Source organism: Haemaphysalis longicornis, unplaced genomic scaffold, assembly GCF_048455015.1.
Source record: "Haemaphysalis longicornis isolate Haplotype H1 unplaced genomic scaffold, Haemaphysalis longicornis Haplotype H1 scaffold_4, whole genome shotgun sequence".
NCBI lineage: Eukaryota > Metazoa > Arthropoda > Arachnida > Ixodida > Ixodidae > Haemaphysalis > Haemaphysalis longicornis.
The window spans coordinates 24,785,609-24,798,550 of NW_027526361.1; the positions used below are offsets into that span (position 1 = coordinate 24,785,609).

Sequence of the window (12,942 nt, forward strand, 5' to 3'; positions counted from 1 at the left end):
GGACGAGCCGGGGGGCTGTGGCTTCCTGCCCGCTGCGTCTAACTGCGAGTCGTCAAGCGTACAGACAAAAGGCAGACATCTACGCGAGCGTTCTGTGCTTGCCCGTGGTTGGCGGCATTTTTTGTTACCTTTTCTTTCTTGCCGTGTCTGCGTGATGTCTGCACGTTGGCGCTGTCACACGAAGAGCACGCATTATTGCGTCGCTAGGAGCCGCATTCTTTTCGCGCTGTCTGTCGGTGTCATCAGGCGCACTCGTGCGCGATGCCGTCTATTGTACGGCGCGCTCGCTGCCACCGCGCAAGAAGCTCGTCAGAAATCGACGTTTCGGATAGGCTCTCGCACCGCAGTTTGCTATACTTTGGGATATCGGGAGCTGTATAGAATGAAGGGGAGTATTCTGGATATTTAGACGCGCATAGCTCTCAAAAGCGCTGCTGGAAAAAAGCAGTGTAATGCCGTCTTCACGCTCAATGAATGAATGTTGGCGATGTGTATGAAGCTGAAGTCCGAGCTCAGCGCCAGGCAGAGGCTGAAATGAGAGCAGGGCAGGCGCGTAAGGGCGAGAATCGTCTTGCCAGACTTTCCCACCCGTTGTCTAGGCAACCAAAGCAAACTGCAACGAAAGACGCAGTGGGTCACTCCCTTGATTCGCCCGAAAGAACATAGGAACCGAGTGAAACATGGACGCTTTGAAATTAAATATAGCTCTCAGAAAGAAGGTTTTTTCTCTTTACGGGAAAAAACAGCCTTTACAGCAAGCGAACATAGAACGTTAGAAAAACAGAACAAGAACATTAGTGCTGTTGATCAGCTGTTTTTATATTTGCACGAGAATAATCGAACAACAGCAGCAAAAATATTTGCACATGCACACTGATAACTTGAAATGGTGGCGGATGGACCGCTATTCGAGGTAGAAAAATTTTACAGTCATATTTTTTTGTGCACGGTACGCGTCAAGCCGCGTAGGTGAAGGGAACATAATCAAAAATAGTCCCATGGGGCTAACGGAAAGGTACAACCGCCTCGAATGCTGTAGACAGCTGTCCGGGCTTTTTTTGCAAGAGCTTGTTTCTTGTCCATTTTCCATTTGAACATTTTTAATGCAAATCGAACTTGGGCTCCCAATCTGCTTGTGCCCTTCGCTTCTAAAACGTCACCGCCTTCTGCTGACGCAATTCAGGATGTATCAGGCCTGCTGTCACTGCCACAGCGCGGGGATTAAGCGGAGAAATCTCGGGAAAATATCCCCTGACGTAAAATCGACGTGCGTCGTCCGAAGACGGTGGCCCCGTGACAGCCGGCCTACGTGAGCAGCACCTGAAATACACCGACGCCCACTTGTGCCTGCCGTCGGGCAGGCAAGACCAACAGGAGACGCCTTTGCGCATGACATCACAGGAGAGCTGTTCCTTTCTTTTTTGGCGGCGATGTGGGTGGGATACAGTGACAGGTAAACGTTACACAGTAGCACTTCCTTCCTTGAACTTTGTTTCATTGCATATGTTTACCGGGGCGAAACTGATAGCATAGCACGGTTGAAATGTTTTTAAGCGGCTCACTTTATCTTCAACGCCCTTTCCCGATTATGCTCTCTCAATCTATCCACGCATGTCAATGTCTCACGTATGCACAGAACTCCAAATAGACACATCCCTTCGAAGTACTAATCTGGGCTACCACAAGTCAGGAAAATATAGAATAAATAAGTTTTACAAAAACGAGCTATTCGCCTAGTCAGCAAGGTTCGGCATCTTTCTCCTACACGAGAACTATTTAAAAAGTTAAATGTTATTCGCATGGATTCTATTTACAGTTATAAACTTTGCCGATGTTACAAACAAGCAGTAGTAAATAAAGGCTCACTAATTAATCTAGCTGGTCTAGAAAAACTGTCTTCGATATATTCTACTCGCAATCCTGAAACAGGGAAAGCAAAAAAATTGCGAGCATAATATGGAGAACAAATGTTGCGATGTAGATTGCCATCTTTACTAAATAATTTTCAAGAAATTTCTACCATTCCTTTTAACCGTACACGTAGCATCTTTGTACTTAATTCATGATGTTGGTAAGGATAAATATTTTCCACTTTCTCGCTACTGTATTTGGAAGTTCCTTTTTTTACAAACCCTGTTTATTATGTATTTTGAGTACTGCTTATAGTCACTGCATCTATTTATATACGTTGCGTTTTTAGTTTGTGTTAATTTTTGTTAATATTGGCCAATGCCGCTTGCCGCCTGTCGCACCAGGGGGTTGGGGTTAGCAAGTACGGTTTTTCCCCGGTTCCCTCTGCACGAACGTGTTTGTTGTTGTTGTTTTTTTCACGCAAGAATAAAATAAAATAAAATAAAATCAGAAGTGGGGAACGGTATGGGGGAAAGGGGATACGGAGCTTTCGTAGGCTTTGCCCAAAATGTACAGACTACAGCACGAATCAGAAAAGGTCATTTTGGTTAAGCGCAAACGCTAAAAATGTTCTTGATATATGTACGGGAAGCGATGCAACGTCATCGTTATGTAGCATCTCCCGTATTTTATTTCAGATAGCATCTGCCATGCCCACTTGGTGTGCGAAAATGCCTATGCCGAAGTGCCTTAGTGACAAAGGGCTTGTCGCGTGTATGGGCATTGCCATAGTATTCCAAGTAATGCTGAGGAAAGGAGCTTCTTCCTTCACGGGGATATATACCAAAAAGTTTCGTTGTCACCAAGTGGAAGTTGTCGGTAAAATGCATAGTTAATGCGGCTTATGGTGCGGACCATAAAAATGCCATGTTCAAAGGGGCTTTCTAATGCAAGTGAGTGGCTTGTAGAGAGTTTTTATGACAATTCCATGGCTAACAGATTGAAAACTACCGTATGACTTGTTTACAGTCATTTTTCATCATGCGAGAGAAGAGCCTAGGTTGTACACAGTTAACCTAAATACTCCAAATAGGGACTAAATGGCTTGTCCTCTGGTGTACTGCACAGTCGGAGTATGTTTGCTTCGCTGGACAGAATAATTCCTAAACTCTACTAAGGAGAGAGAGAGAGAGAGAGAGAGAGAGAGAGAGAGAGAGAGAGAGAGAGAGAGAGAGAGAGAGAGAGAGAGAGAGAGAGAGAGAGAGCGATCGTTAAAAAACTTGCTGCGCCAGATGATGACGTCATAAAGATGCTGGGGCTGATTTCGAAGAAGTTGGTGCGCATAGAGGCGTTGAGTTATTTAGATACTGGTCTAGACCTTTGGGTTGCAAGGACGGGATCAGGGCTTGTGTAGCCCGTAAAACATGTTTGGGGCATGCCCATGGATGTACAGTCATGGACAATTCAAATGCGAACCGCGGAGCGCATGGCCGAAGATACCGATGCCGTCACCTGGCAGCGGCCGTGAAAAACGCACGGACATGAGCAGTTGAGATCTCTGGAGCGAGGCTGCGTGTCCCACTGCGATGTGTTGCCCTCTGCTCGCTCGCATCCTTGCCTTCTCGCCATGCCGCAAGAGCGCTGAAAGAATTGTTAGCGACGCGGCGCGAGATATTAGATGCAAGGCATCTCTTACAGTCGGCCTGTCCTTCCATCCGGCGTGCATGCGTCCGCAACCCTTCTCCTTCCCCTCGCCTGCCAGCTGCGTTAGCGCGTTCTCCTAGCCATGTGCGTCAACTGTGCGTCAGCGCGCCGTTAGCGCGCGTAGGCTACAGTCTCTCGTTCTCCTCGCCATGCCAGATGTGCGTTAGCGCGCATGCGCGTCTCTCTCTCATCACTCTCTCTCGCGGAGCGGCTATATAACCGCGGTATCTGCGGCGCGCTCCTCAGTCGCTCCGTCAGTCGCTCTCGCTGCTACTGCTCCGACTGCTGCTCCACCTGCTGCTCCGATGAGTTCAAATGGACACTAACATGACGTTCTTTACGTAATTGGAAATCTACGTACGATTGAGCATCATTTAAGGTTCGCTACACTTCAACCACATTTGGGTAACCGACATAACGGAAACGCGAATTGAGCCCCGTGAGATGCCTTGCATCACCCCTGGGTTCCCCTCGCGGGAAGATGGAGAGAATTTTTTATCTGCGGCCAGTCTGTGCACGGCTCACACGAGCGCCTGCTCGCCGTGTGTGCCGGCGTCACATTGCCGACATAGCCTTGAATGCGGGGTTCAGTAACCTGAGCAAATAACGACGGACACCTGGGTCACTCCCACACCAAGCTCAGTGCTGCCCGCTCCGCAGATTTATACAAGCACTGACGGGACTGCCAAAAAAACCAAATGAGAAAAGCAGGCCGCCAAAATTGTTGTGGAAGGGCAACTTGCCTATAGAATGGTTGGACCTGCCTATCTTCCTAATTTTTGTTAATATTAGAATTCTGCCAGTAATTTTCCCAGACCACACAATGCTTGCAGTTAATTTATATCATTGGCGATGAATTCTGGTGGTATATCTATTATTTGCTACTAGCACCAACTCCGCGAAATGACTCAGCCATGACTCCGTTAAATAAAGGCGCATTCTTAGCGGCCAGTTCATTGTTGGATTCCCGAGCCACTGCACCACGAACGCAAAATAATGCAGCGCCATCAGAAGCTAGGCGGCATGCATTTATTTTGGCTCCATATCTGTGCGATTGTTTTCTTCAAGAAAGCATGATGAGCAACAGCATGCCTTACGAGAGCGTGCACGCGTTTCCCACGCAAGCACTGGCCGCAGCTGCAAGCGAATACGAGCCGCATTGCTCTCAACGCGACCAACAGCTTCAGCTGCTGCAGCGCTGGTACTTTCAGTGCTTGCAGCGCCCTTGCGGCATGGCGGCAAGGCAAGCATGCGAGCAAGGAGAGGGCGACATATCGCAGTGGGACACGCAGCCTCGCACCCGACATCTCAACTGCGCATGTCCGTGCGTTTTCCACGGCCGCTGCCAGGTAACGGCACCGGTATCTTCGGCCATGCGCTCCGCGGTTCGCATTTGAATTGTCCATGACTGTACAACGTCCTTTTTCGAATATCCACAGAAAGCGCCATTCCGTGCTTACACGCTTCATGCAATTAACCATGCTTCTACCGTAGCCAATGCGGTTACGTAGCCTCGCTATTGAGAACGGCTTTTTATTTTGGGCTAAATCTTAGCATTATGCGCCCCAACTTTTTCTTTCACTCGTGCACGACTTCGTTTCTTCATCAACTGCCAAATGCCAGCGAAGTAGCATGCTTGAATCCGCTGCCCATGCCAGTTTTTCATGAGCATGTAGCTGCAATTTACTCCTCGATGCGCCAATCTACTCGCAGCCAACAGTACGGCATGAAAAGTTGAACAAAGGAAAAGACCTGCATTTCTAGCTCAATATTGTAGCTTCGCGTATTGAGCGTCGGGTGTGATTTGCACTTACTGCGTATTGGCGTGAGTCATAGTCATGACGCCTCATCAAGGCCCAATACACTCTCAAGATGCACCGATCCGAAAAAGCTCTTGTAGTTACATATACCTTGCCAGCCGCACCGCAGAACGACGGAACGCCATGCACAATTACGGCGTGCTGATCGCGAACGGCATTCCACTGACAAGCGGTTTGCCACGGGTGGCGCTGTTCGAAGAAGTGAAGGTGGCGCTATACAACAACCGTCCGGTTCCTATGCCAACCGGATTGTTAACAATAGCATCTGTTCAGATATTTCTTCAAAATTTCTTTCGATGTCCATGTCACAGTTCTCATTGATGATGAATGGCAGCCTACCATTGTCCCTCAAGAAGAAAGTGCGTGACAGCTGCAACTTACCGGTACTCACCTACGGGGCAGAAACTTGAAGGCTCAGGGTTCTACTTAAATTGAGGACGACTCAGTGAGAGATGGAACAGAAGATGATAGGTGTAACATTAAGGGACAAGAAGAGAGCGGAGTGGGTCAGGAACGAATGCGTGTTAAGGTTATATCATATAAATTAAGAAGAAGAAATGGGTGCGGGCCGGCCATGTAATGTGAAGGCAAGGTAACCGTCGGTCATGAAGGGTAGCAGAATGGATTCCTAGAGAAGGCAAGTGTGGCAGGGGGCGGCAGAAAGTTACACGCGCAGACAAGATCAAGAAGTTTGCGGGGATAAGTTGGTCGCAGTTAGCACAGGACCGGGATAATTGGAGATCCATGGCAGAGGTCTGTTCCCTGCAGAAGGCGTAGATAGGCTGATGACGGCCACGACTGCCACGATGATGATGATGATGGTGATGATGATGTTGTTTGTTGTTGTTGATGATGATGGTGATGGTGATTATTGTGATGCTGATGATGATGATGATGATGATGATGATGATGATGATGATGATGATGATGATGATGATGATGATCACAGTTCTCAACACATCTGCTTGTGTATCTTCAATTTCCCAGATTCGGCTCCTGGCCCTGATGGCATTACATACGCAGCATTGTCTCACCTGGGCAACAAGGCCAAAAAATTCCTACTTGCCATTTTCAATCGTTCCTGGGAGTGCGGTTGTTTAGACGCTAGCTGGAAGTTGGGTCTTGTACCTGTTCTGAAACCCGGAAAGGTACACACGGACATCAACTCTTACAGACCGATTGCTCTACTGAGTTGTGTCGGTAAACTTATGGAGAAAATGGTGCACCTACGCCTCAATTGGGACTTGACGAACATACACGTATATCCTCAGGAGATGTCTGGTTTCAGAAAAGGCAGGAGCAGCATTGACAATGTCCTGGCCCTCGGGAATCATGTCAAGCGAGCCAAAGCCTTGCGTCGCATTACCATTGCACTGTTTGTCGATGTTAAAGCAGCGTTTGATTCTATGTCGCATGAAGCTATCCAGATAGCCTTGAAGTCCGTCGGAGTTCGAGGCCGAATGTATGCTGTGGGGTTTTGAGGGGTTAAAGTAGATTGGTTTACTTTCCCCTGCAATAGCAAAACCGGCGACGAGAGAGACTAATCAGTCTTCGTCTTCTCGTTTCGCCCAGCTAGCAAGCTATCTGCCCCCACCCCGCGGCTGCGCACTGTGCCGCGCCAGCCGCGGCGGGCCGTGGCTCACCGGAACAAAGGAAGCGACAAGTGTTTTCGCTCATTGACATTTATTACTGAATAACAAACATCCAAAGAGCATGCAGGCTAGCTGGTTGACGGCGAGGATCTAGTTCCTCGCCCGGGCAATTTAAGGGAATCGAGAGGTTCGACTCACCGCGCCAACAGTCATCGCCGGGGCGCCGCCTCAGCGCGCTCGCGTTTTCCTCGCTGGGACACCGATGGCAGCCATTGTCGCCCTCCTTTTTTTGCCCGATCCTCGAAGGAAGGAGGTCGCCAGGCGCGTCCTGACGCCTCGCTTCCCGAGCTCCCACTCCCCCCGCGCAGCTTGCCTCCTGCGCGTGCTCGCCGGCTTAAAGACAACTCCTACGGCGAGGAGGTAGATCCCCCTCGCCGACGTCTTGCCGAGCAAGTTCCCGCGAGGAGCAAGCGGTGTGGCGAAGCCGAACCAAAGGGAACGCGCTAAGGTCGCGTTCCCACAATGCATGGCTCTGCAATTATCTATCCGGCAGGTCAGTGTACATGTCTACTAAGGAAGGTGACACTGGACTTCACACTGTGCGTCGAGGTGTCCGCCAGGGAGGAATTTTAAGCTAGACGTTGTTTAACATTTCCCTAATTGGAATCGAGCAGTGCTTGCCGCCATCCGTTCTAATTTCTCTTTATGCTGATGATATATGCATTTGGTGCTCAGGAAGCAACCAGTGGATTCTGCGCGCGAGGCTTCAAAGGGCCATTAACTCAATGGGAACCTTTCTGGCAGCACGTGGCCTCGAAATATCGGCGGAGAAGTCTGCTGCGATACCCTTCACCAGGCGTGATCTATCCCGGTATTTTCTTAAACTTGGAGGCGTTCTTATATCTTACGTTGACAGCCACAAATTTCTAGGAGTGACTTTTGACAAGAACATGACGGGGTCCCCACATGTACGACAACTGAGGCACAAGCTTGAGGCGTACGCATCGATCTTCCGCATGATCTCCAGCATTTCGGGAGGTTGCTCGGTGGAGTCTCTCATCACGTTCTACAATGCACTCTGCGAGGGATTGCTTCGCCACAGCTTGCCTGCCCTCGGGCCTCTCACAAAAACCAACTCACGGCTTCTAGAAGGCTTACAAGCCAGAGTACTTCGTGTGTGCCTTGGGGTGCCTAAAAAAATTTAACCCTTGGGACTCTCAGGGACAGTAGGCGCCTCTCTCCAACGGTTCTCTGTCAGCAAGAACTCCTTCGCGCACGCTTGCGGTTTGTGACCAGGACTGTCGACCATCCGCTGGCTTGTGACTCGGAAGCCGAGGTACGTGCCTCATTACCACCAGTGTATCAGAGCCCCCCAGAGCATACCAAGCCACCATGGATATTTGCATCCTGAAAAGTAACATTAACCGTTCCCGGCATCCAGAGCAAAGCTAAGTTGCCTCAGCCTGCTCTGAAATTCTTTTCATTGGAGCACATTGCTACTACCTACCAAAATTACTCACATTTTCTCGGATGGATCAGTGATGGATACGTCATCTGTCATCAGAATATGGATCCCATCAACCCGCACAAAAATTACCGCAAAACTAGGTCACAAAACGTCGTCGATGGTTACCTGCGTTCTGCACTGCAACACATTTTAACTACTCCAGTTCAGGCATGGGCAATCTGCACCGACTCTCGAGCAGCCCTTCAGCACCTCATGGAGCTGCCACAAGAGCAACTTGCTTAAGAAATTAATGGCCTGCACACGCAGGCAATAAACAACCACCACGTCGTTGTTCTCCAGTGGCTTCCATCTCACTGCAGTGTCGCTGGAAACGAGGAAACCGACAGATCTGCTTCATCAGCGCATTTCAGCCCAATTATTACTCGAGTGCCTTTCACAAGGCGAAACGAAGCGACTCTGGCGTCATTGCTTGCCAAGAGTTCTCAGCGATTGCTGTGGACCGACCCAAATAAGACCTACGATCCGTTGCACACAATAGACCCAGAGTGTCGATTTCGGATGCCAAGCGGTCTGTGCAAGCGAGATGAAGCTGTCATGCAGCGAATACGACTGAATGTGGCTTGCACTAATCATTTCCTTTTTAAACTACGTCGAGTTTCCTCGCCCCTGTGCCCTACCTGTGAAGTTCGCGAGGACCTGGGACATGTTCTCTGAGCATGTCCTCGCTACGAACTTGAGCGCACCACGACAAAGCTTTCTCTGGGCCTGCCCGCGTCCCCCCAGATCTCTTTGAGTCACCTCCTTGGGCCCTGGCTTACAACCGGCATGGCAAGTCGCGCAACAAAAGTGCTCTTAACGTTCCTCCGGAGCACTGGACTTGTGATTGAGCTATGAACTCTCAGACAAATGACTATATCACCTGTTGTGTGTGTGCTTTTTGTGTTCGTCTGTGTGTTTGAGTGTAAGTGAGAGTATTCATATATTTTCATGACACCTTCACCCCCATTTGGTGTAGCAAGTTGGGCGCCCAGCCTGGCTGACCTCACTTGCCCATTAAAGATGTTTTTCTCTCTTTCGCTCTCCCCAGTTAGAAAGCTGTTCCTGTTTACGCACTCGCCAAAGGGCTTTGATAACGAGGGAAAACGGCCTAGCGAAATTCCACTCGAAATTAGAAGACGAATAATGTAAGCATGTCTCTGGAGAAAAAAAAGCAACAATAAGACAAGTTTCCGCAATTCTACCAAAGCAAGGATTTCAAGAGGAGGCAGCCTTGAAAGTAAGTCGTTCCCGGCGACATGTAAGCCGAGAACAGAGGCCCGCGCAATCGTACAGGGCGAGCACAAAAGGACGCAGCGGGAAAACCGTTCAACAGAAATGATGAATGCGCCGCGTCTCCAACATGCTCGGCGAAGAGCGAAATACCACCACTGGACGAGATCTTCTGAGTTCCGCTGGTCCGGCTAGGTTTTCTTGCCTGAAAACCTATAGCCGCGTTGTTGTCTTTCTTTTTTACTGTATGATCCAAGCCAGGCTTGCTGCGTGAGAGACGGCCAGCGCCCGTCGGCCTTGCCTTTGCGTTTTGAGCCATGCAGAGTTTGGCTGGGGAGGGCTTCCTCGAATATATGCTGCACGCTGTTGACAGCGTTCGATTGTACTTCCTTCACATTCTTCATGCTGGACTCGGCATGGAAACGTAAAGCTCGCAATGACCGTCGCAGGTCGGGAAGTGCTTCAGATTCAGAAAGGCCTCGAAAAAAGACTGATGAAGCCACCGGAGCTATGATAGTGTGGTAGCGTCGTTATTTGCAATGCATGAACTTTCTTTGTAGATTACCTGAACGCTAACACTGCGATAATTTGTATCTGCACAAAAATGGGCCATTGGCGAAGTTAAGACATTCAGTCGTTCTGATAAAGTAAGTAAATTAAATCAAAAAAGGACAAAATTATACCGAAACAACAAGTCCTTTAATGTGACCACTGATAGCCCAATTGGAATATTGATGAAAAATATCTTACAATCATTGTCCATGTTTAGTCCTAAGATGCCCAATAAGTAGAGAGAAAGAGAAATTATGATTTATTAGAGAGTTTCATCATCACCATCATCATCATCATCATCATCCTATCTACACCCACTGCAGGGCAAAGTTCTCTCCCATTAATCTTCAAATATTCCGGTCTTGTGCTAACTGCGACCAATTTATCCCGCAAACTTCTTGATCTCACCTGCCCATCTAACTTTGTGCCGCCCCCTGCAACGCTCGCCTTCTCTAGGTGTCCACTCTGTTACCCTTAATGATTAACGGTTATCTTGCCTTCGCATTACATGCCCCGCCCATTTCTATTTCTTCTTAATTTCAACTATGTCGTTAACACTCGTTTGTTCCCTGACCCACTCCGCTCTTTTCTTGTTCCTTAATGTTACACCTATCATCTTCCGCTCCATTGCCCGCTGAGTCGTTCTCAATTTAAGTTGAACCCTCTTAGTGAGCCTCCAAGTTTCTGCCCCGTAGGTGAGTACCGGTAAGATGCAGCTGTCATACACTTTCTTCTTCGGGGACAATGGTAGGCTGCCATTCATTATCTGAGAATGCCTGCCGAGTGCACTACACCCAATTCTAATCCTTCGAATTATCTCTGCCTCAATTATTGGGATCCGGGGTCACAACTTGGCCTAAGTAGATATAATAGCTTACCACTTCCACTGCCTCGCCACCTACCTCAAATCGTTGTGCTGTCCCGAGGTTATTGATCATTACTTTAGCTTTCTGCATATTAATTTTCAAGCACACGGTTATACTCTGTTTCTCCAGTGCGGTAAGCATGCTTTGCAATTCGTCTTCCAATTTACTTAGCAAGGCAACGTCATCAGCAAATCTGTGGTTACTGAGGTATTCTTCATGAACCCTTATTCCCACTTGTTCCCAATTCAATTTATCAACATCGTCACAAATATACAAATAAAAACAGAATTACAGGTCTAACAGATACCTACTAAAAAGCTCATCAGTGGTGAGTCAGACGGAAGCAGAACGAGGCCCAACGATGATGATTGTCCACAAATGATGATTATAATTGGTATGTACAGGTGAGAGATTGTCCCACTAGCCCACTAGCGAATAATGATTAATTCAGTCCATGAGTCCTCTTATGAACCAAGACACCAATATATATATAGATATCACATTAAAAGTGCCATGATTCGACACAGCTACTGTCCCTCTATACCTAAAACCATTGTGTGTTTCTACACTCATTCAGAGGAATGTGCGCGCTATTAGGAGTGTTCGCACATCTTCATCCCTTGGAAAAACTCCCTGAAAGCAAGACGGAATCTTTTGGTTTGGTTACGTATATTTTCCCACGGACCCAACAGTTTCGGCTAAGATAGGAGTGTCTGAGATAGCAGACTAAGCGTGTTTCTTAATTTTTTCCGCTCGGTCGCAGACAGTACTCAAGAGACATGACGCACGTCTTCAATTTGGTGTCCATAAGCACAGCAAGCGTCATCAGCAAATTGAATACGCTAAATGAATTTCTTGGTATAGGCCACGTCAAGGAGAGGGCGATGTAATAACGTGTCAACCGATCGACCCAGGTGAAACGCACAGGGGTATGCAAAAGAGCGGTCCACTTGGTATAACAGCGATTAACGATAATTATCCGCCGCCGACCAGGTTTCTAAAGTAATCTGCGTCCTCAGTTGTTTCTAATAACTTTTCACATCACCTCTAGTAACAGCCACGGTGGTACAAGTACAGTTTGAATGAGAGGTCGCTGCTAGTTTGTCTGCTCGTGAATTTCGACGTATTCCAATGTATCCGGGAACCCACGGAAATATTATTATCTTAGTTCTTCTAATTTCAGTGGCAATTACATCACATATGCGACTTGCTAAGAGATTGTTGATCGTGTAAGCCGCAATTCTATTTAAAGCTTGAAAAGCCGCTTTTTTAATTGGTGAATAGTCTCCATTTAGTCAGTGAGGTCACGTTTGCGATAAATTTGACTTCAAGACATAAGTGTAAAGCTTTGCAGCCGTCGACGATTTGGGGTACGAGTGCTTGACTTCCTGATGAATACGGAGGCTCGGTATTGTGAAACTGACGACGATGAGGTGGTTGTCGACGATTCATCGGTCTATATATTGAAAGGCGAAGATTCAAGGCAGCCTTTTATTCAGGCGATCATGGCCGAAGAACACAAAATCACACGATGATGATGATGATAATTTACAAAACGAAGAAGTGGCTGAGGCCATTGTGTGATGATGGGGATCTACAGGTGATGCATAGAAATGCGTCCTTATTAGGGGATTTGTCCTCACACTAGTTTGTCCCTCCAGGCGAGGCAGCAGCCTGTCTCAATCAGTTATCACACTATTTCCTCGTTCTGGGTGAAGGCAGGCGCCCGTCGCAATCAGTCATCACGATATGTGCAGAATCAGCATGACGTTTATGCAGATAATTGAGCGTCATATGAATCGCCGCCACTGTAGACATGT

The 12,942-nt window shown here is 48.0% G+C and overlaps 1 long non-coding RNA gene across 1 annotated transcript in view; it reads left to right on the forward strand.

Moving 5' to 3' along the window:
- The window catches only part of LOC144180286 (uncharacterized), a 629,875-nt gene that overhangs the window by 308,719 nt on the left and 308,214 nt on the right, over positions 1 to 12,942 (forward strand). The window lies entirely within an intron of this gene.